This window comes from Staurois parvus, unplaced genomic scaffold, assembly GCF_062004578.1.
Source record: "Staurois parvus isolate SC_StPar_1 unplaced genomic scaffold, SC_StPar_1.0 ptg001248l, whole genome shotgun sequence".
In the NCBI taxonomy this organism is placed as follows: domain Eukaryota; kingdom Metazoa; phylum Chordata; class Amphibia; order Anura; family Ranidae; genus Staurois; species Staurois parvus.
The window spans coordinates 175,825-198,786 of record NW_028319044.1 but is presented as its reverse complement, the minus strand read 5'-3'; positions in this window follow the sequence as shown (position 1 = coordinate 198,786).

Genomic DNA, 22,962 nt, shown 5'->3' with positions numbered 1-22,962 from the left:
AACCCAGGACCCACTGCACCAGGAAGAACCCAGGACCCACTGCACCAGGAGGAACCCAGGACCCACCGCACCAGGAGGAACCCAGGACCCATTGCACCAGGAGGAACCCAGGACCCACCTCACCAGGAGGAACCCAAAACCCACTGCACCAGGAGGAACCCAAAACCCACTGCACCAGGAGGAACCCAAAACCCACTGCACCAGGAGGAACCCAGGACCCACTGCACCAGGAGGAACCCAGGACCCACTGCACCAGGAGAAACCCAGGACCCACCACACCAGGAGGAACCCAGGACCCACCGCACCAGGAGGAACCCAGGACCCACTGCACCAGGAGGAACCCAGGACCCACCGCACCAGGAGGAACCCAGGACCCACTGCACCTGGAGGAACCCAGGACCCACTGCACCAGCGTAGGGTCTGACAATGGGTCCAAGGATTTCATCCCCATACCTAATGGCAGTCCGGGTGCCATTGTCTATCCTGTAGAGGTCTGTGCGTCCCTCCATGGATATGCCCCCCCAGACCATCACTGACCCACCACCAATACAGTCATGCTGAACCATGTTACAGGCAGCAGAATGTTCTCCACGGCTTCTCCAGACCCTTTCATGTCTGTCACATGTGCTCAGGGGGAACCTGCTCTCATCTGTGAAAAGCACAGGGCGCCAGTGGTGGACCTGCCAATTCTGGTGTTCAATGGCAAATGGCAATCCAGCTCTATGGTGCCAGGCAGTGAGCACAGGGCCCACTAGAGGACGTCGGGCCCTCAGGCCACCCTCATGAAGTCTGTTTCTGATTGTTTGGTCAGAGACATTCACACCAGTGGCCTGCTGGAGGTCATTTTGTAGGGCTCTGGCAGGGCTCATCCTGTCCCTCCTTGCACAAAGGAGCAGATACCGGTCCTGCTGATGGGTTAAGGACCTTCTACGGCCCTGTCCAGCCCTCCTAGAGGAACTGCCTGTCTCCTGGAATCTCCTCCATGCTCTTGAGACTGTGCTGGGAGACACAGAAAACCTTCTGTCAATGGCAGATATTGATGGGCCATTCTGGAGGAGTTGGACTGCTACCAACTGGGGCGATTTCCGCACCGCATCAGTATGAACCCGGGTTCAAAATACACCTCCGTTCTGGGGTCATAAGTCACAGGAGGGATCTGGGAACAGATGTTCCCCGGGGTCCTCCGGCTCTCCTGCAGTTTCCCGCTGTCCGGGGCTCACCGGAGGGATGGGAGAGACCGGGAACCGCCACAGGTGCCAGTGTCAGGGGGGGGGCCCATAGAGCCGCCAAGATCACTTCTATGGGAAAGCCCTTCGCTGGCTTCCTCTGCGATTCTGCCCTCGAGTCCAAATCGCGGCAAAACATGTGACGCGGGCTTGGGTGCCATATTTGTTAACGACACCCCAAACGCAGTGTGATTTTGGCACAATTGTTGAACGGCGACCGCGGCAAAATGTGTAATGAAATATCAGGCACAGCTCATCACCCAAAAGCCTCTTTTGCGCATCAAACGCGCATAGGGAAGCCCATTGAAGTGAATGGACTATGAAAATCGCACGCACAAAATCGCAATATGCGAACAGAACCCTAAAGCCGCTACCAAGTTCACAGATCGATGCAACCACTTGCCGTTTATCATCGGACCAGGGGCGGACTGACAACTCATGGGGCCCCTGGGCAATAGGGGATCATGGGGCCCCCGTGTCCTCACCCACACCCAAAAAAGCCTATAAAAAGGTACCAGGGGCATCTCATGGGGCCCCCTACTGACCCCGGGCCCTCAGGCTCAAATGGTCAGTCCGCCCCTGCATCGGACCTTGGTAGACGAGTTATCAACCAATCAGAATTGCGTTTTATTCTCCCAGGCAATAAAAGGAGTGATCTGGTTGGCTGAGCTCCTGTTTTGTCCTTTTCTCTGCTTTTTATTAGCGATTTTTTTGGTATCATGCCGTCTGTTCTTGCCTGTGCTTCGCTCTTCGTCGTCTTGTGTGACCACAAATGTTCGGCGTTGTCACATTTTTTTCACACATGACAAAGAGCGGGCATTGTGTCAGCGCCGTTTATTGTGGCTCGCACCTGATGCCCGCACCACGACACTTGTGCTCCGCGTATGACGTGCCAAGATGGTCGATTTTTTTTCCTGGGTGACTGGACGTGCCATCTGGTGTAACAGCTGATGACGGGGCACAGAGGAATGCTGGCATGAAAACGCACTTCATCAACATGTCGTAGAACGCACTGACCTCGCAGAACCCCAGCGGGCGTTTTATAGATCCTGAAAACTCTTCTTTTGTTTTTCCTAATCAAAGACAAAAGTAAAAAAAAAAGTTACAAAATAAAATGTATCATAATAAATGGTGGTGGTGGGGGGGGGGCTGGGGAGTCACCTTCACCTCATTTACAGGAGCAATCAGCATCGCCTACAAGAAGGACATTATGTTACCACCAGGACTGTCAGAGGGTCCAACACTTTAGGATGGGGGATATGATCTCCATGTATAATACATAAGGGGGGGATATGATCTCCATGTATAATACATAAGGGGGGGATATGATCTCCATGTATAATACATAAGGGGGATATGATCTCCATGTATAATACATAAGGGGGGATATGATCTCCATGTATAATACATAAGGGGGGATATGATCTCCATGTATAATACATAAGGGGGGGTATGATCTCCATGTATAATACATAAGGGGGATATGATCACCATGTATAATACATAAGGGGGGATATGATCTCCATGTATAATACATAAGGGGGATATGATCTCCATGTATAATACATAAGGGGGGATATGATCTCCATGTATAATACATAAGGGGGGATATGATCTCCATGTATAATACATAAGGGGGGATATGATCTCCATGTATAATACATAAGGGGGGATATGATCTCCATGTATAATACATAAGGGGGGATATGATCTCCATGTATAATACATAAGGGGGGATATGATCTCTATGTATAAATAAGATGCAACTCTGATGGGGACATAAGCCAACCTGGTGGCATTGGTACCATCTGATATTTGATTCACTCATGGATGCCGGTCTGGGTTGCAGGAGGCGGTCATTGATCGGCGGTGCCCGCATAGACAATGACACCACGATTGCTGTAGGAAAGTTCTGGATTCTTTCTTGGATACACAGAATATAACTGGATATAACATTTATAGGGAAAGTTGATCCAGGGAATATCCGATTGCCTCTCGGGGGATCAGGAAGGAATTTTTCCCCAGCAGGAGCAAATTAGATCGTGCTTTGCTGGGTTTTTGCCTTCCTCTGGATCAACTGTGGGTGTAGTATTATAACTTTTTGTTATTTTTCTATGGTTGAATTGGATGGACTTTTCTCTTTTTTCAGCCAGACTAACTATGTAAGACGGCAGGGCAGGTGCCATCATAGCCAGTCCTCGGCAGGTGTGGCGGTGCAGGCTGTGATTGGCGGGGTCGCCTGTCCCGGAGGCCTGTGGGCGATACGCGTCCTAACTCGCTCAGAATCACCGCGTTGGCGGCCCTCTCTCCGCTCTTGTGCTCCTCGGCCGTCCTTCATCTGCTGCTCTCTTCATTCAGAGTAACAAAGGCTTCCCAAGATATTCTCGCGCAGATAAGTGGCGGACTCTCAAATTATAACTTCGCTCTCCTTGAAGATTAATCTGCAAAGCTCAAGGAGGCGATGAAGAAACGCCGGAGCGCTGGAGACGAATTAGATCCGCATGACTGAGAATTGACTTTTTTTGTATCCAAATCTAGTAAAAGCAAAATGTAGCATATTAATGTTACAATTTACCATTTGCAGGCAGCAGATCGAGCTCCTCCTACCTGCTGTGCCTGTTCTTCCCGGGCTGATTTTACTACTTTGCTGTGAATAGCCCGTGTTATGACCAGACCTCCTATTATACGCACGGCTCGTTGAGAATCAGGAAGAGCGCCTCCTCCCTTTTTTTTTGCTGAATGAGTGCAGCCTGTCTTGATATTGAGCTGGACTGTGACAGAAGAGCTAGTGCTGGGCTTTCTCTTTAGTAAGCTCAGCACCAGGGGCGGACTGACAACTCTTGGGGCCCCCGGGCAATAAGGGATCATGGGGCCCCTGTGTCCTCACCCACACCTAAAAAAGCCTATGAAAAAGCCAATGAGAAGTGCCAGGGGCATTTCATGGGGCCCCCCACTGACCCCGGGCCCTCGGGAAGTGCCCGTGTGCTCGAATGGTCAGTCCGCCCCTGCTCAGCATGCATCGAAAAATCAGCTTTGTGAGAATATATTCTGTACTCAATACTTGCTGTAAAATACAATAAAATACAAATCTGGTACAAATAATAAAGGATATATAATGAAGCTGTAAGCCGGACAAGAGCATTTTTATGTTTTACAGAAAGCCCAGAATGCACTGCAAAACTATTGTCATTTAACCTTTATTGAATGTTCAGGAGTGTATAACATGCCGAGTGCAGGGGTTGGGAATACAGAATGTCAACGGGGATGCAGAGTGCAGGGGTCAGGAGTGTGTAATGTACAGAGTGCAGGGGTCAGGAGTGTGTAATGTACAGAGTGCAGGGGTCAGGAGTGTGTAATGTACAGAGTGCAGGGGTCAGGAGTTTGTAATGTACAGGGTGCAGGGGTCAGGAGTGTGTAATGTACAGAGTGCAGGGGTCAGGTATATGTAATGTACAGAGTGCAGGGGTCAGGTATATGTAATGTACAGAGTGCAGGGGTCAGGTATATGTAATGTACAGAGTGCAGGGGTCAGGTATATGTAATGTACAGAGTGCAGGGGTCAGGTATATGTAATGTACAGAGTGCAGGGGTCAGGAGTGTGTAAGCTACAGAGTGCAAGGATCAGGAGTGTGTAATGTACAGAGTGCAGGGGTCAGGAGTGTGTAATGTACAGAGTGCAGGGGTCAGGAGTGTGTAATGTACAGAGTGCAAGAGTCAGGAGTGTGTAATGTACAGAGTACAGGGGTCAGGAGTGTGTAATGTACAGAGTGCAGGGGTCAGGTATATGTAATGTACAGAGTACAGGGGTCAGGAGTGTGTAATGTACAGAGTGCAGGTGTCAGGAGTGTGTAATGTACAGAGTGCAGGGGACAGGAGTGTGTAATGTACAGAGTGCAGGTGTCAGGAGTGTGTAATGTACAGAGTGCAGGGGTCAGGAGTGTGTAATGTACAGAGTGCAGGTGTCAGGTATATGTAATGTACAGAGTGCAGGTGTCAGGAGTGTGTAATGTACAGAGTGCAGGGTTCAGGAGTGTGTAATGTACAGAGTGCAGGGGTCAGGAGTGTGTAATGTACAGAGTGCAGGGGTCAGGAGTGTGTAATGTACAGAGTGCAGGTGTCAGGTATATGTAATGTACAGAGTGCAGGGGACAGGAGTGTGTAATGTACAGAGTGCAGGGGTCAGAAATGTGTAATGTACAGAGTGCAAGGGTCAGGAGTGTGTAATGTACAGAGTGCAGGAGTCAGGAGTGTGTAATGTACAGAGTGCAGGGGTCAGGAGTGTGTAATGTACAGAGTGCAAGGGTCAGGAGTGTGTAATGTACAGAGTGCAGGGGTCAGGTATATGTAATGTACAGAGTGCAGGGGTCAGGAGTGTGTAATGTACAGAGTGCAGGGGTCAAGGTATATGTAATGTACAGAGTACAGGGGTCAGGAGTGTGTAATGTACAGAGTGCAGGTGTCAGGAGTGTGTAATGTACAGAGTGCAGGGGACAGGAGTGTGTAATGTACAGAGTGCAGGGGTCAGGAGTGTGTAATGTACAGAGTGCAGGGGACAGGTATATGTAATGTACAGAGTGCAGGGGTCAGGAGTGTGTAATGTACAGAGTGCAGGGGTCAGGAGTGTGTAATGTACAGAGTGCAGGGGTCAGGAGTGTGTAATGTACAGAGTACAGGGTCAGGAGTGTGTAATGTACAGAGTGCAGGTGTCAGGTATATGTAATGTACAGAGTGCAGGGGTCAGGAGTGTGTAATGTACAGAGTGCATGGGTCAAGAGTGTGTAATGTACAGAGTGCAGGGGTCAGGAGTGTGTAATGTACAGAGTGCAGGGGTCAGGAGTGTGTAATGTACAGAGTGCAGGGGTCAAGAGTGTGTAATGTACAGAGTGCAGGGGTCAGGAGTGTGTAATGTACAGAGTGCAGGGGTCAGGAGAGTGTAATGTACAGAGTGCAGGGGTCAGGAGTGTGTAATGTACAGAGAGCAGGGGTCAGAAATGTGTAATGTTCAGAGTGCAGGTGTCAGGTATATGTAATGTACAGAGAGCAGGTGTCAGGAGTGTGTAATGTACAGAGTGCAGGGGTCAAGAGTGTGTAATGTACAGAGTGCAGGGGTCAGGAGTGTGTAATGTACAGAGTGCAGGGGTCAGGAGTGTGTAATGTACAGAGTGCAGGTGTCAGGTATATGTAATGTACAGAGTGCAGGGATCAGGAGTGTGTAATGTACAGAGTGCAGGTGTCAGGTATATGTAATGTACAGAGTGCAGGGGTCAGGAGTGTGCAATGTACAGAGTGCAGGGGTCAGGAGTGTGTAATGTACAGAGTGCAGGGGTCAGGGGTGTGTAATGTACAGAGTGCAGGGGTCAGGAGTGTGTAATGTACAGAGTGCAGGTGTCAGGAGTGTGTAATGTACAGAGTGCAGGGGTCAGGAGTGTGTAATGTACAGAGTGCAGGGGACAGGAGTGTGTAATGTACAGAGTGCAGGTGTCAGGAGTGTGTAATGTACAGAGTGCAGGGGTCAGGAGTGTGTAATGTACAGAGTGCAGGTGTCAGGAGTGTGTAATGTACAGAGTGCAGGGGTCAGGGGTGTGTAATGTACAGAGTGCAGGGGTCAGGAGCGAGAAATGTACAGAGTGCAGGGATTAGGAGTGAGAAATGTACAGAGTGCAGGGGTCAGGAGTGTGTAATGTACAGAGAGCAGGGGTCAGGAGCGAGTAATGTACAGAGAGCAGGGGTCAGGAGCGAGTAATGTACAGAGTGCAGGGGTCAGGAGCGAGTAATGTACAGAGTGCAGGGATTAGGAGCGAGAAATATACAGAGTGCAGGGGTCAGGAGCGAGTAATGTACAGAGTGCAGGCGCAACAGGGTGCGCGTGCGTTCTTGCGCATTTCATGTACAACAGCCTGTTAATTTCCTACACCTGAGAAAGGCGTAAAAGGCAAATGTGTTCACCAAACGCACGTGTCCCGTTGTTAATCGCACTCCGAATGCAACAGCGCAGACGCGAGTTTGTTGATGCTGAATCATGCTTAACAAACGCGCTAAGGGCAAAAAGAAATGCTCAAAGCTGCATGAGCCGCTTCGCCATGTTGGTCATGTGTAGGGCAGCCCATTGAACTGATTGGCCTGCCCTATGCATGTAGCACGAGAATGTGCACAAATTGCACACAATTTTGCGTGCGTTCTCATTACGCTTAGATGTGAGCGCAACATTAGTGCGATTTTCAGAATTGCGCAACAATAGCCGCAAAAAAAACATGCGTTTAAAAACGGCACTAAGCTGGTCGCCTAAAATAAGGAGCTTCTTTTCAGCGACATATGCATCACCGCAGTCACACCGCTACGATTTAAAATCATGTGCGGTCTCTGGAAACTTTATTGTGACTTGTGAAGATTTTCAACGATTTCTTGCAATTTGCAGCGCGATTCCCGTTCTATTCTATGTAGGTGAAATCGCAACAAAACTGCAGAAAAAGTCACGCGAGAACGACTTTAGAAATGGCGCCGCGGTAAATCACAGATGTGAAGACATTCATTCATCAGGTGCGATTCCAATTCACAAATCACACCTGAAATCGCACCGGAGGGGTCGGCAGCCCATCGAAGTGAATGGCCCTCCCTATGTGAGATACGCGAAATCGCATGAAAACCGCCAAACGGAAATTGCGAGCAGTTAGACCTAACTAAACATTTGGCACCCCCCCCCATTTATTGTCACCATCACTAGTTAGTGACCCGTTCCCCTCCCCCAATTTATCATCACTGGTTAGCACCCCCCCAGCTTATCGTCACCGGTTAGTGACCCGTTCCCCTCCCCCAATTTATCATCACTGGTTAGCACCCCCCCAGCTTATCGTCACCGGTTAGTGACCCGTTCCCCTCCCCCAATTTATCATCACTGGTTAGCACCCCCCCAGTTTATCATCACCGCTTAGCGACCCGTTTCCCCCCCCAGCTTATCGTCACCGGTTAGCAACCCATCCCCCCCCCAGCTTATCGTCACCGGTTAGCGACCCGTTCCCCCCCCCCCCCCGTTTATCATCACCGGTTAGCACCCCCCCAGTTTATCATCACCGCTTAGCGACCCGTTCCCCCCCCCCAGCTTATCGTCACCGGTTAGCGACCCGTTTCCCCCCCCCCCCGTTTATCATCACTGGTTAGCACCCCCCCAGTTTATCATCACCGCTTAGCGACCCGTTCCCCCCCCCCAGCTTATCGTCACCGGTTAGCGACCCGTTTCCCCCCCCCCCCCCCCGTTTATCATCACCGGTTAGCAAACCATCCCCCCCCCCGTTTATCATCACCAGTTAGCGACCAGCCCCCCCCCCAGTTTATCATCACCAGTTAGCGACCCGTTCCCACCCCCCGTTTATCATCAACGGTTAGTGACCCGTCCCCCCCCCCCAGTTTATCATCACCAGTTAGCGACCTGTTCCCCCCCCCCGGTTAGCGACCCATCCCCCCCCCCCCGTTTATCATCACCGGTTAGCAACCCGTCCCCCCCCGTTTATCATCAGCGGTTAGTGACCAGTCCCCCCCCAGTTGTCATCACCGGTTAGTGACCCCCCCCCCCCGGTTATCATCACCGGTTAGTGACCCGTCCCCCCCCAGTTGTCATCACCGGTTAGTGACCCCCCCGGTTATCATCACCGGTTAGTGACCCGTCCCCCCCCAGTTGTCATCACCGGTTAGTGACCCGTCCCCCCCCAGTTGTCATCACCGGTTAGTGACCCCCCCGGTTATCATCACCGGTTAGTGACCCGTCCCCCCCCAGTTGTCATCACCGGTTAGTGACCCGTCCCCCCCCCAGTTGTCATCACCGGTTAGTGACCCCCCCCCCCAGTTGTCATCACCGGTTAGTGACCCCCCCCCCCCCCGCTCGTGCACTTTATATTTTCTCGGTTCAGTTCGCGGATTTCGCTTCCCTCTACCTCCCTCTTCTCTCCGTATCTCCAGTTTCCATTTTCGCTGCGATTTCTGAGCCCCGGCCGCCGTCTCCCAGCGTTACGTTCCCTATACATCCGATCTATTTTTAGAAGCTCTCTGCGTCCCCCCCCCCCCCCCTCCGGCAGCATCTCCCTTCCACCCCGCCGACTCGCAATGTGCCCGTCACAACGAATTTACTTATTAGCTGGTGCTCGCCGCACTCTCCCCCCGGACGCATGACGAGCGCACGGCCCGCGCACTGACAGCGATGCACCAGATCTCCAACACGGAGGAACCGCGGCGGAGGATGGGTTGGCGATATCATTGCCATCTATAATGCCGCGCCGTCCGCGCCGGGGATAGGCTGATCTGTATGTTACAATGTACAGTCTGATCACTGGGGGGAGGGGAGACTGAGGACATGAGACAAAGTTACAATGTACAGTCTGATCACTGGGGGAGGGGAGACTGAGGAAATGAGACAAAGTTACAATGTACAGTCTGATCACTGGGGGAGGGGAGACTGAGGAAATGAGACAAAGTTACAATGTACAGTCTGATCACTGGGGGAGGGGAGACTGAGGAAATGAGACAAAGTTACAATGTACAGTCTGATCACTGGAGGAGGGGAGACTGAGAAAATGAGACAAAGTTACAATAGACAGTCTGATCACTGGGGGGAAGGGAGACTGAGGAAATGCCTCCTCCTCCTTCTGCAAAGTTACAATGTACAGTCTGATCACTGGGGGAGGGGAGACTGAGGACATGACCCCTCCTCCTTCTACAAAGTTACAATGTACAGTCTGATCACTGGGGGAGGAGACTGAGGAAATGACTCCTCCTCCTTCTACAAAGTTACAATGTACAGTCTGATCACTGGGGGAGGAGACTGAGGAAATGACTCCTCCTCCTTCTACAAAGTTACAATGTACAGTCTGACCACTGGGGGAGGGGAGACTGAGGAAAGGCCTCCTCCTCCTCTAGTTACAATGTACAGTCTGATCACTGGGGGAGGGGAGACCAAGGAAAGGCCTCCTCCTCCTGTAGTTACAATGTACAGTCTGACCACCAGGGGAGGGGAGACCAAGGAAAGGCCTCCTCCTCCTGTAGTTACAATGTACAGTCTGATCACCGGGGGAGGGGAGACCAAGGAAAGGCCTCCTCCTCCTGTAGTTACAATGTACAGTCTGATCACTGGAGGAGGGGAGACTGAGGAAATGACTCCTCCTCCTGTAGTTACAATGTACACCCCTGCCAGCGGTGGTCTATTGACACGCACACCGGTGCACTGCATTGATGTGAATGGGCCCTATACAGAACCTTGTCTTTGTATCGGGTCTGCATTGAGCAACACTGAGAAAAACATTTGCTGGCCGAACGTCACAAGCATTGGCCCCGCCTTCACCAATCCTGGCAGTTGATTTCCTATGATCATCGGCTCCATCTAGTGCTCATAATGCAGTATTTCCCTGATGGAGGTGTATAAAGAAAACACACACATTACGGCCACTAGATGGAGCTGATGATCACAGGAAATCAACATATTAGGCAAAATACTGTCAGGATTCGTGCTGGACGGACGAATACTCGTGACATTCGTCCAATTCATTTTTTTGAAAATCAGACCCCCGTGTGAAGGTGTACTGGGGGGAGGGGAGACTGATTTCGCAGGATTTGGGATTTTGTTGGTATAACACATTGCATTTTATTTTCCCAATGGCCGCCGCCGTAGCGTGGTCGCTTTAACGGCTCCCCTTTATTAGACCCCCCCCCCGGAGACCGGAGAGTGGGAGGAGCCAGGGGCGGACTGACCATTCGAGCACTCGGGCACTGCCAGAGGGCCCCGGCTCAGTAGGGGGCCCCATGAGATGGCCCTGGTACCTTTCGTTGGCTTTTTCATAGGTTTTTTGGGTGTGGGCGAGGACACAGGGGCCCCATGATCCCCTATTGCCCGGGGGCCCCATGAGTTGTCAGTCCGCCCCTGGCAAGGACAGAGTTGATGAACGTTCAGCGCCGTTTCCCGACGCATTAAAATCCTAAATAGCTGAAGTGACATTCTAATATGTAGAGAACATTTGTCGCCGACGCGTTTTTTCCGCCCACTTCTCAGCCTTTTACCATATGGGGAATGACTGCGATGGGACAATGCAGCCGGTTCCCCTCACAGAGGTGCATTGTGGGAAATGCTGACCCTTTTCTTCCTTTTTTTGGGGGGGTCATTCGCACCAGCAAGGAAAGAAAATGTTTCATTTTGGGTTTTGTTTATTGCAGGTATTTGTAGCGCCGATAATTTACACGTCGCGTTCCGTATTGTACGCCAGTCCCCGCCCCCCCGTCACATGTGTACATAGAGTGGGGCCCATTCACAAAGGGCAGGACAAAGGAGACCCCCCTACACACACCTACCTCATTGCAAAAACGGGATTGGGCCGGTACGCAGTGCTGACACCCCCAGCATGAACAGGTCCTGACTAGGGAGGGGGGCTGCACCATTTTTACTACTGGGGGATCTATTGATGCTGCTGGGGGATTTATTGTTGCTGCTGGTGGATTTATTGTTGCTGTTGGGGGATCTATTGTTGCTGTTGTTGATCTATTGATGCTGCTGGGGGATCTATTGATGCTGCTGTGGGATCTATTGATGCTGCTGGGGGATTTATTGTTGCTGCTGGGAGATTTATTGCTGTTGCTGGGGGGTTTATTGCTGCTGCTGGGGGATTTATTGCTGCTGCTGGGGGATTTATTGATGCTGCTGAGGGATTTATTGCTGCTTCTGGGGGATTTATTGATGCTGCTGGGGGGTATATTGATGCTGCTGGGGGGTTTATTGATGCTGCTGGGGGGTTTATTGCTGCTGCTGGGGGGTTTATTGCCACTGCTGAGGGATTTATTGCTGCTGCTGGGGGATTTAATTATGCTGCTGGGGGATTAATTGATGCTGCCGGGGGATTTATTGTTACTACTGGGGGATTTATTGATGCTGCCAGGGGATTTATTGTTACTACTGGGGGATTTATTGATGCTGCCGGGGGATTTATTGTTACTACTGGGGGATTTATTGATGCTGCCAGGGGATTTATTGTTACTACTGGGGGATTTATTATTGCTGATGGAAAATCTATTGTTGCTGCTGGGGGGTTTATTGATGCTGCTGGGGGATTGATTGTTGCTGCTGAGGTCTTAGTATGAACCCAGCCCTAGGGAGGCTTGCGGTAGACATTTTAGAGTAGACAGGGGGAGGGGCAGTGGTCACTAGTAGAGTAGACGGGGCGGGGCAGTGGTCACTAGTAGAGTAGACAGGGGGTGGGGGAGTGGTCACTAGTAGAGTAGACGGGGCAGTGGTCACTAGTAGAGTAGACTGGGGGCGGAGCAGTAGTCACTAGTAGAGTAGACAGGGGGCAGGGCAGTGGTCACTAGTAGAGTAGACAGGGGGCGGGGCAGTGGTCACTAGTAGAGTAGACGGGGCGGGGCTGTGGTCACTAGTAGAGTAGACAGGGGGCGGGGCAGTGGTCACTAGTAGGGTAGACAGTGGGTGGGGCAGTGGTCACTAGTAGAGTAGACAGGGGGCGGGGCAGTGGTCACTAGTAGAGTAGACAGGGGGCGGGGCAGTGGTCACTAGTAGAGTAGACAGGGGGCGGGGCAGTGGTCACTAGTAGGGTAGACAGTGGGTGGGGCAGTGGTCACTAGTAGAGTAGACAGGGGGCGGGGCAGTGGTCACTAGTAGAGTAGACAGGGGGCGGGGCAGTGGTCACTAGTAGAGTAGACAGGGGGCGGGGCAGTGGTCACTAGTAGAGTAGACGGGGCGGGGCAGTGGTCACTAGTAGAGTAGATGGGGCAGGGCAGTGGTCACTAGTAGAGTAGACGGGGTGGGGCAGTGGTCACTAGTAGTGTAGACAGGGGGCGGGGCAGTGGTCACTAGTAGAGTAGATGGGGCGGGGCAGTGGTCACTAGTAGTGTAGACAGGGGGCGGGGCAGTGGTCACTAGTAGAGTAGATGGGGCGGGGCAGTGGTCACTAGTAGAGTAGATGGGGCGAGGCAGTGGTCACTAGTAGAGTAGACGGGGCGGGGCAGTGGTCACTAGTAGAGTAGACGGCGGGGCAGTGGTCACTAGTAGAGTAGACGGGGGCGGGGCAGTGGTCACTAGTAGAGTAGACGGGGGCGGGGCAGTGGTCACTAGTAGAGTAGACGGGGCGGGGCAGTGGTCACTAGTAGAGTAGACGGGGCGGGGCAGTGGTCACTAGTAGAGTAGACAGGGGGCGGGGCAGTGGTCACTAGTAGAGTAGACGGGGCGGGGCAGTGGTCACTAGTAGAGTAGACAGGGGGCGGGGCAGTGGTCACTAGTAGAGTAGACAGGGGGCGGGGCAAATCTTTTGATAACGAATACAGTTGCTTGTGAGCCTAAGCAGCTCCAGTTCAGCCGGGGTTGTCCTTTAATTTTTTCTTTTTTGTAAGGAAGCCTCCATAACATATCAGCCCCCCCCCCCGGCTATTTCCTTCACCCAATATTTACATGGCTGTGTATTGTGCGTGTATCTTCCTGAGCGCGGTGAGTTGGCGCGGTGGAGCGGCGGCTGATTGGCGATACCTGCCTGCGGTAAAAGAGGAACAGCTGTGCTGCTGGCGGGACCCCTCGTCACATAATGGGAGCTGTCAGGGGAACGGAACGTTCGCACGGAGGAGAGCTGGCATCCCAAACCACTGAATTATTTATGTTTCTTTTCTTCTCTCGCCTCCATTACCTGAGTGACACCGAGGAGGAGGACAGATTCCGCCAAACGCCGAACAACCACGCTTTACAGCCCATCAAATATTTAGCAGGAGTTACGGCTTCAAAACCAACCCGCGGGCCTGGAAACCTGACGCCGGGCTCTGATAGGTGGAATGGCCGTTTTAGGGGACGCAGGTGTGCTGGTGGTGGTGGGGGGGGGGATTCATTTGTAGAGTTTGGAACTCACAGCTGCTGTAAATCGTGTTTTGGGATCAGACGTCCGTGCCTGCGTTCTGTACAACCCCTGGGGGGGGGGGGGTGTATGCAAGAGCTGCAGGTCCGGGAAAGTGTTTTTGTGGGGTCTAGATGTAGTACCCCTCCCCCTTCTGTACAGCGCATGAACCCCAAGGCTTGACAAATGATTCCCAGAGAACTATGGGTTAGCTAAAAAAAAAACATGACTGCAGTCACTGCTTGCTTTGCGGCTCCCTTTGTCTGATTGAAATCTCCTACCTACCAGTCTGAGGAGGGAAACCTTCCACTCAGCCGTCTAATAAGGGAAAACTACTCGGCTGTCTGAGAAGGGAAACCTTCCACTCCGGCTTGTGATAAGGGAAACCTTCAATGTACGCAGCACTTTACATATATATTGTACATTCACATCAGTCCCTAACCCCCGAGGAGCGTACAATCTAAGGTCCCTAACTCACATTCATACATACACATACTAGGGGCAATGAAGACAGGATCTAATTCACCTACCAGCATGTCTTTGGGGTGTGGGAGGAAACCGGAGTACCCAGAGGAAACCCACACAGGCACAGGGAGAACATGGCAGGTGGTGCCATGGTTAGGATTCAAACCAATGACCCGAGTACTGCCAGGTGGAAGTGCTAACCATTTAGCCACTGTGCTGTCTTCTTCTTCTTCCTTCTTCCTCTTCTTCTTCCTCTTCCTTCTACTTCGTCTTCCTTCTTCTTCCTTCATCTTCTTCTTCCTTCTTCTTCTTCTTCCTTCTTCCTTCTTCTTCCTTCTTCTTTCTTCTTTATTCCTCTTCCTTCTTCCTTCTCCTTCCTCTTCCTGCTTCCTTCTTCTTCCTTCTTCCTTCTTCCTCTTCCTACTTCTTCCTCTTCCTTCCTCTTCCTTCTTCCTTCTTCTTCCTTCTTCTTCCTACTTCTTCCTCTTCCTTCCTCTTCCTTCTTCTTCCTTCTTCTTCCTACTTCTTCCTTCTTCCTTCCTCTTCCTTCTTCCTTCTTCTTCTTCGTCTTCCTTCTTCCTTCTTCTTCCTTCGTCTTCTTCTTCTTCCTTATTTCTTCCTCTTCCTTCTTCTTCCTCTTCCTTCTTCTTCGTCTACTTCTTCCTTCTTTGTCTTCCTTCTTCTTCTTCCTCCTTCCTTCCTCTTCCTTCTTCCTTCTTCTTCCTTCGTCTTCTTCTTCTTCCTTATTTCTTCCTCTTCCTTCTTCTTCCTTCTTCCTTCTTCTTCGTCTTCCTTCTTCCGTCTTCCTTCTTCTTCCTTCTTCCTTCCTCTTCCTTCTTCCTTCTTCTTCCTTCTTCCTTCCTCTTCCTTCTTCCTCTTCCTTCTTCTTTCTTCTTCCTCCTTCTTCCTTCTACTTCTTCATCATCTTCTTCTTTTTTTTTTTTTGCATTATTATTACTATATTTATTTATTATAGTTAGTTATTTATTCAACCTATTATTATTATTATTATTATTATTATTATTATTTATACAAGAACTGACTGATCCGGATAATATAACGTGATGTAGTTTTAAGAACTTTTTGTTATTTTTATTTTTTCTTCTTTTTAGTATATTTATTTATTATAATTAGTTCTTTATATTACTATTATTATTATTATAGATATCATTAGTAGTATATAAGAACTTACTGATCAGGATGATATATCACGAGATGAAGATTTAATAACTTTTATTCTTTCCATTGTAAAGAGTCCGGGAACAATCTGCAGAGCGGGGGAGCCCCCCGTTCTCGCTCCTGCCCTGGTGTCTGCCTCGTACCCGGAGTACCACTTTAAATTCCTTTTTTTACTTTTCAAGTAAGCAAGCACTCTGCAATTAATTGTGTTCGTTATAACCGGCGAGGTAATTACGCCAATTATCCATCTAATCTGATTTGGTATTATTTGCCGATTATATACATTAAAGCGGAAGCGGCAATTTGCTTTGTGTTTGGTAAACGCGCGCCCTTCTCCGCGTTCGCCGGCTAATGAGCTGCTGACACACGCGTGATTACAAGCTCAGCCTACTAATTGCTATGCGAACCATCAAATCATTTTTCCTCTCAATTAATCTCGTATTAATTAAGTCTTTTTTTTTTTTTTTCTCCTCAACAATCTTTATGATCTGTCATTTGCAAATAAATCATTTTGCCGCCAGTTTTGATTTGGCTTTCGGGAGACGCGCGAGGCGTAATCCAGACACTCTTTGGTGTTCCGTCAGAAATGAAATGGGCGTGGTTAGGAGGGCTTTCGAAATGAAATGGGCGTGGTTAGGAGGGTTTTTGACATGAAATGGGCGTGGTTAAGAGGGTTTCTGAAATTAAATGGGAGTGGTCAGGAGGGTTTCTGAAATGAAATGGGCGTAGTCAGGAGGGTTTTTAACATGAAATGGGCATGGTTAAGAGGGTTTCTGCAATGAAATGGGCGTGGTTAAGAGGGTTTCTGCAATGAAATGGGCGTGGTTTAGGAGGGTTTCTGCAATGAAATGAGCGTGGTTAAGAGGGTTTCTGCAATGAAATGGGTGTGGTTAAGAGGGTTTCTGCAATGAAATGGGCGTGGTTAAGAGGGTTTCTGCAATGAAATGGGCGTGGTTAAGAGGGTTTCTGCAATGAAATGAGCGTGGTTAAGAGGGTTTCTGCAATGAAATGGGCGTGGTTAAGAGGGTTTCTGCAATGAAATGGGCGTGGTTTAGGAGGGTTTCTGCAATGAAATGGGCGTGGTTAGGAGGGTTTCTGAAATGAAATGGGCGTAATTAGGAGGGTTTCTGACATGAAATAGGCATGGTTAGGAGGGTTTCTGAAATGAAATGGGCGTGGTTAGGAGGGTTTCTGACATGAAATGGGCGTGGCTAGGAGGGTTTCAGAAATGAAATGGGCGTGGTTAGGAGGGTTTCTGAAATGAAATGGGCGTGGTTTAGGAGGGTTTCTGAAATGAAATGGGCATTGTTAGGAGGGTTTCTGAAATGAAATGGGTGTGGTTAGGAGGGTTTCTGAAATGGGCGTGGTTAGGAGGGTTTCTGAAATGAAATGGGCGTGGTTAGGAGGGTTTCTGAACGTGTTCACTAAAGAGTTCCGACTGCAAACACGGATCCGTCGTATTATTATTGTTTGGTTTCAAAAGCTTTATGCGTTGACCAACCTCCTTAGACCCGGCTCTGTCCAGACATTATGGTCACCTGCTGACTCGGCGCAATCCACAGGCAGCTTAACTCTTCCATAAGATGTGGAATTGAATCCAACTTCCTTTTGCTTCCCCAGGGGCGGACTGACCATTTGGGAACTCGGGCACTGCCCGAGGGCCCAGGGTCAGTAGGGGGCCCCATGAGATGCCCCTGGCACCTTTCATAGGCTTTTTTGGGTGTGGTTTGAGTGTGAGCGAGGACACAGGGGCCTCATGATCCCCGATTGCCCGGGGGGCCCCATGAGTTTTCAGTCCGCCCCTGGTGACGGGGATGTTTTTCCAGACTTTTGAAGTGTAAGAAGACAATGGGGGGATTTACTAAAACTGGAGCACTCCAATTGCATGGGAGCCAATCAGCTTCTAGCTTTAGGTTGTTCAATTAAGCTTTTGGCAATAAAACCTGGAAGCTCTTTGGGTTCTCTGCAGAGCTGCACCAGATTTTGCGCTCTCTAGTTTTAGTAAATAACCCCTAGTGACTTTCTAAGCCCTGTCTCTGTGAAGTACTGACACTGACTAGGGGAACATGGAGGAAACAGGGATGGTATAACTAGCACTAAACAGGAGGGAGAATCGCATAAGACTCTAAACCACCACTAGATGTCCGCATGTTACAGAGCGATAATAACCTGATGCAGTTCAATACAAGGCAGAAAAAATACATGTAAGTTGAACATAAATATCCCAACCAAACCCCTAGTTTTTAGTTGTGGATACAGCAGTAAAGGATTAGAGCAGTGGTCTCCAAACTGCGACCCGGAGGTCAGGTGTGGCCCTTTGCTTGCCTTTATATGGCCTTTGCGGCGCTATTCCTCACATAACAATAGCGATGGGGCATAATTCCTCCCACTGTCACCAATGATGGGGCACTATTCCTCCCACTGACACCAATGATGAGGCACTATTCCTCCCACTGACACCAATGATGGGGCACTATTCCTCCCACTGACACCAATGATGGGGCACTATTCCTCCCACTGACACCAATGATGGGTCACTATTCCTGCCACTGATACCAATGATGGGGCACTATTCCTCCCACTGACACCAATGATGGGGCACTATTCCTCCCACTGACACCAATGATGGGGCACTATTCCTCCCACTGACACCAATGATGGGGCACTATTCCTCCCACTGATACCAATGATGGGGCACTATTCCTCCCACTGATACCAATGATGGGGCACTATTCCTCCCACTGACACCAATGATGGGTCACTATTCCTGCCACTGATACCAATGATGGGGCACTATTCCTCTCACTGACACCAATGATGGGGCACTATTCCTCCCACTGATACCAATGATGGGGCACTATTCCTCCCACTGACACCAATGATGGGGCACTATTCATCCCACTCACACCAACGATGGGGCACTATTCCTCTCACTGACACCAATGATGGGGCACTATTCCTCCCACTGACACCAATGATGGGACACTATTCCTCCCACTGACACCAATGATGGGGCACTATTCCTCCCACTGACACCAGTGATGGGGCACTATTCCCCCCACTGACACCAATGATGGGTCACTATTCCTCCCACTGACACCAATGATGGGGCACTATTCCCCCCACTGACCCCAATGATTGGGGCACTTTTCCCCCCACTGACACCAATGATGGGGCACTACTCCTCCCACTGACAACTATTTCTCCCACTGACACCAATGATGGGGCACTATTCATCCCACTCACACCAATGATGGGGCACTATTCCTCCCACTGATACCAATGATGGGGCACTATTCCTCCCACTGACACCAATGATGGGGCACTATTCCTCCCACTGACACCAATGATGGGACACTATTCCTCCCACTGATACCAATGATGGGGCACTATTCCTCCCACTGATACCAATGATGGGGCACTATTCCTCCCACTGACACCAATGATGGGGCACTATTTCTCCCACTGACACCAATGATGGGGCACTATTCCTCCCACTGATACCAATGATGGGACACTATTCCTCCCACTGATACCAATGATGGGGCACTATTCCTCCCACTGACACCAATGATGGGGCACTATTCCTCCCACTGTCACCAATGATGGGCACTATTCCTCCCACTGACATCAATGATGGGGCACTATTTCTCCCACTGACACCAATGATGGGCACTATTCCTCCCACTGATACCAATGATGGGGCACTATTCCTCCCACTGATACCAATGATGGGGCACTATTCCTCCCACTGACACCAATGATGGGGCACTATTCCTCCCACTGACACCAATGATGGGGCACTATTCCTCCCACTGATACCAATGATGGAGCGCTATTCCTCCCACTGTCACCAATGATGGAGCACTATTCCTCCCACTGATACCAATGATGGAGCGCTATTCCTCCCACTGACACCAATGATGGAGCACTATTCCTCCCACTGACACCAATGATGGGGCACTATTCCTCTCACTGACACCAATGATGGGGCACTATTCCTCCTACTGACACCAATGATGGAGCACTATTCCTCCCACTGACACCAATGATTGGAGGCTGTTCCTTTCATGACATTGACAATGAGGTGTAATGCCTGCCACTGACAAATGCCTCGTTTGCCTCGCGGCAGATACGTTCCTGCTGATGACAATGTCTGATATAACCAGACACTATTCTGGTACAGAGTCACCAAGTAGCGATCTGCACTTGCCTACATGCTGCCTTAGGAAGAGGCTCTTAGTGACCTCAAATTGTTGTTTTCTGTTATAGACCAGTGGTGGAACTACCAGGGTTGTAAAGGTCTCACTTGAGACTGGACCCAGGTGTTCCGACACTGTGGGAGGGCCCCCAGCAGGGGCAGACTGACCATTTGGAAACTCGGGCACTGCCCAAGGGCCCGGGGTCAGTAGGGGGGCCCATGAGATGCCCTTGGTACCTTTTTCATAGGCTTTTTTGAGTCTGGGCAAGGACACAGGGGCCCCATGATTCCCTATTGCCTGGGGGCCCCATGAGTTGTCAGTCCGCCCCTGGCCCCCAGAGTACGGCTGGTGCCAGCAATAGATAGCGTAGGCGCCTATTCTCAGTGTGGTCAAACAATGTGCAGAGGGGGGCAGGAAGTGCCTGTGGCTGCACCCAGCATCCCCCTTGCCACCCTAAAGTTAGCCCCCCTGTGTGCCCCCATTGTGCTACCGCCTGCCCTTCTATATTCCCGCTGGCTGCTGCTAAGGTCTCGCAGGAGAATCGGGTTCAGAAAAAAATGCACCTATCTAGACAAAAATCCTTGCACTGACCCTGCCCAAGACAGCACGAATGGGACCCACTGCGGGATTGTAATAAATGGCCCTGTAATGGGAGTAATGGGCCCTGGGATCAGTGAGAAGAGCCCTGAGCCTAGAGGGAAGGGCCTTGGGACCAAAGGTCGGGGGGGGGGACCTTCATGGCTTCTTGCATCAGGGTCGTGAAGGTTCTAGTTATGCCGTTGACCCTAAAGTGTCCTGTCTGTTTATCTGAACATGGTTTGCTGGTGATATCTTGGATTGGATTCAGGGGCGGACTGACCATTTGGAAACTTGGGCACTGCCCGAGGGCCCGAGGTCAGTAAGGGGCCCCATGAGATGCCCCCGGTACCTTTTTCATAGGCTTTTTTCAGTTTGGGCAAGGACACAGGGGCCCCATGATCCCCTATTGCCCGGGGGCCCCATGAGTTGTCAGTCCGCCCCGATTGGATTGGATAGTCTTCCTGATCTAAACTCCCCTACCCCAGCTACATATTTATCTGAGTAGGACAGCCATGGCCTTCTCCAAACTTTTCCTCCTCTGGCCAGAATCTTACCACTGGTACAGGCACAGTGGGCCCTCAAAGACTTGTATGGGGTGACCTCCTGAGAATGGAGATCCTTGGAGTAGAGTTCTAGTCTAGTCTTTCACAGAAGTCAGTCTTATCTACGGTACCAGTGGGCACACCGAAATGAGATCTAGATATAAATATTACAGAACAGCAGCCAACACTGGCGGCGGGATTTCAAGCCGTTCCATATGTGACAGCAGACACACCGGCCAGGTGGTGACCACATAGGAGTGGGATGATCTAATCAGAGTTTAGACTGCTGTGGCAAGGACATGTGAAAGACGCGAGCTGCAGAATAACTGTCCAGAGGAATCCTGTCCCCAAAAGAATCTTCAGGATATTAAAGAAACCATCGATAAAAAAATATTTTTGTTATAGCCGGTGCGTGATGGGCCCAATGAGGTCCTAGCTACTTTTATACCTTGAGCAGATAAGATCTCCCTGCCATAATTCCTGACCCTGTTCCTTTCCACCTCAGTATTGGGTGTTCACATCCACCTTTTAATGCATTCTTTAATGACCATTAGTTTTGCCATACAGGGCAAAGTACAAGTGCTTTTAGGGGGTTCCATATTCAATCTCTGTAAATGTAGCACCTCCTTACCCCTGAAGGCTTGTTGGGACCTCCAGAGGGTCATTGGGCAGTCATTTCCCTTTCAGGGCTGTGTCTTGGCATGTACAGTATTGTAGGGTTTGAAATATTGGGTACCAGTCATTTTAATGGTAGTCAACGAGTTTAGTCGGCACCATTTCAATGAAAGGAGAGAGGAATAGGGTTCCAGATACCCATAACACAACACCGAGTCCAGAATTTACTCCATGGCCAGAATTCCCTATCTTGCAGAACTTTGGCTGGTGAACAGATGGCTTTATTTTATCTCCTAGATGATCTACCAGACTCCAGCTTCACACAGCTTTCTAGGACACCTCCAGCAGCAGGGTTTCTCCTCTGCTAATATGTCCCTGGTCAAGCTTCCTGTATTCCAGGCAGGGCAAGCTTCAGACTTAAACCCAGATCTAGTCTTCCAAGCACGTGTAGGCCCTTCCTGGGCAGCAGGCCTCTGCTAGTCTGTCCCTGCACAAGCTTCCTATATTCCAGGCAGGGCAAGCTTCAGACTTAAACCCAGATCTAGTCTTCCAAGCACGTGTAGGCCCTTCCTGGGCAGCAGGCATCTGTTAGTCTCCTCTGCTAGTCTGTCCCTGGACAAGCTTCCTGTATTCCAGGCAGGGCAAGCTTCAGACTTAAACCCAGATCTAGTCTTCCAAGCACGTGTAGGCCCTTCCTGGGCAGCAGGCCTCTGCTAGTCTGTCCCTGCACAAGCTTCCTATATTCCAGGCAGGGCAAGCTTCAGACTTAAACCCAGATCTAGTCTTCCAAGCACGTGTAGGCCCTTCCTGGGCAGCAGGCATCTGTTAGTCTCCTCTGCTAGTCTGTCCCTGGACAAGCTTCCTGTATTCCAGGCAGGGCAAGCTTCAGACTTAAACCCAGATCTAGTCTTCCAAGCACGTGTAGGCCCTTCCTGGGCAGCAGGTCGAGGACAGTATTACTGGCACAGCCCTCCCCCAGGGGCCCAAAGCATCCCATCCAGCCATCCTCAAGGCAGGAATACAGATATATACATAAATCATATATGATTTATACATATGAAGGTGGATGCCTTGGACCTCGAAAATCATTGGAAATTATTTTCTACTGGTTGTGACTATGTTATTGATCATTAGGCACTTGGGTCCCTCTATTCTCTTAATCTCCTCAAGTAGGTTGGGTCCCAGGTTTGTGGGTCTATCCCACCACTTTGTGTCTCCTGAGCAGCTTAGATCCATTCAACCAAAACCACTACCAACTTAGAAAAACTAAGATCCAAGATCAGCTCCCCAATAT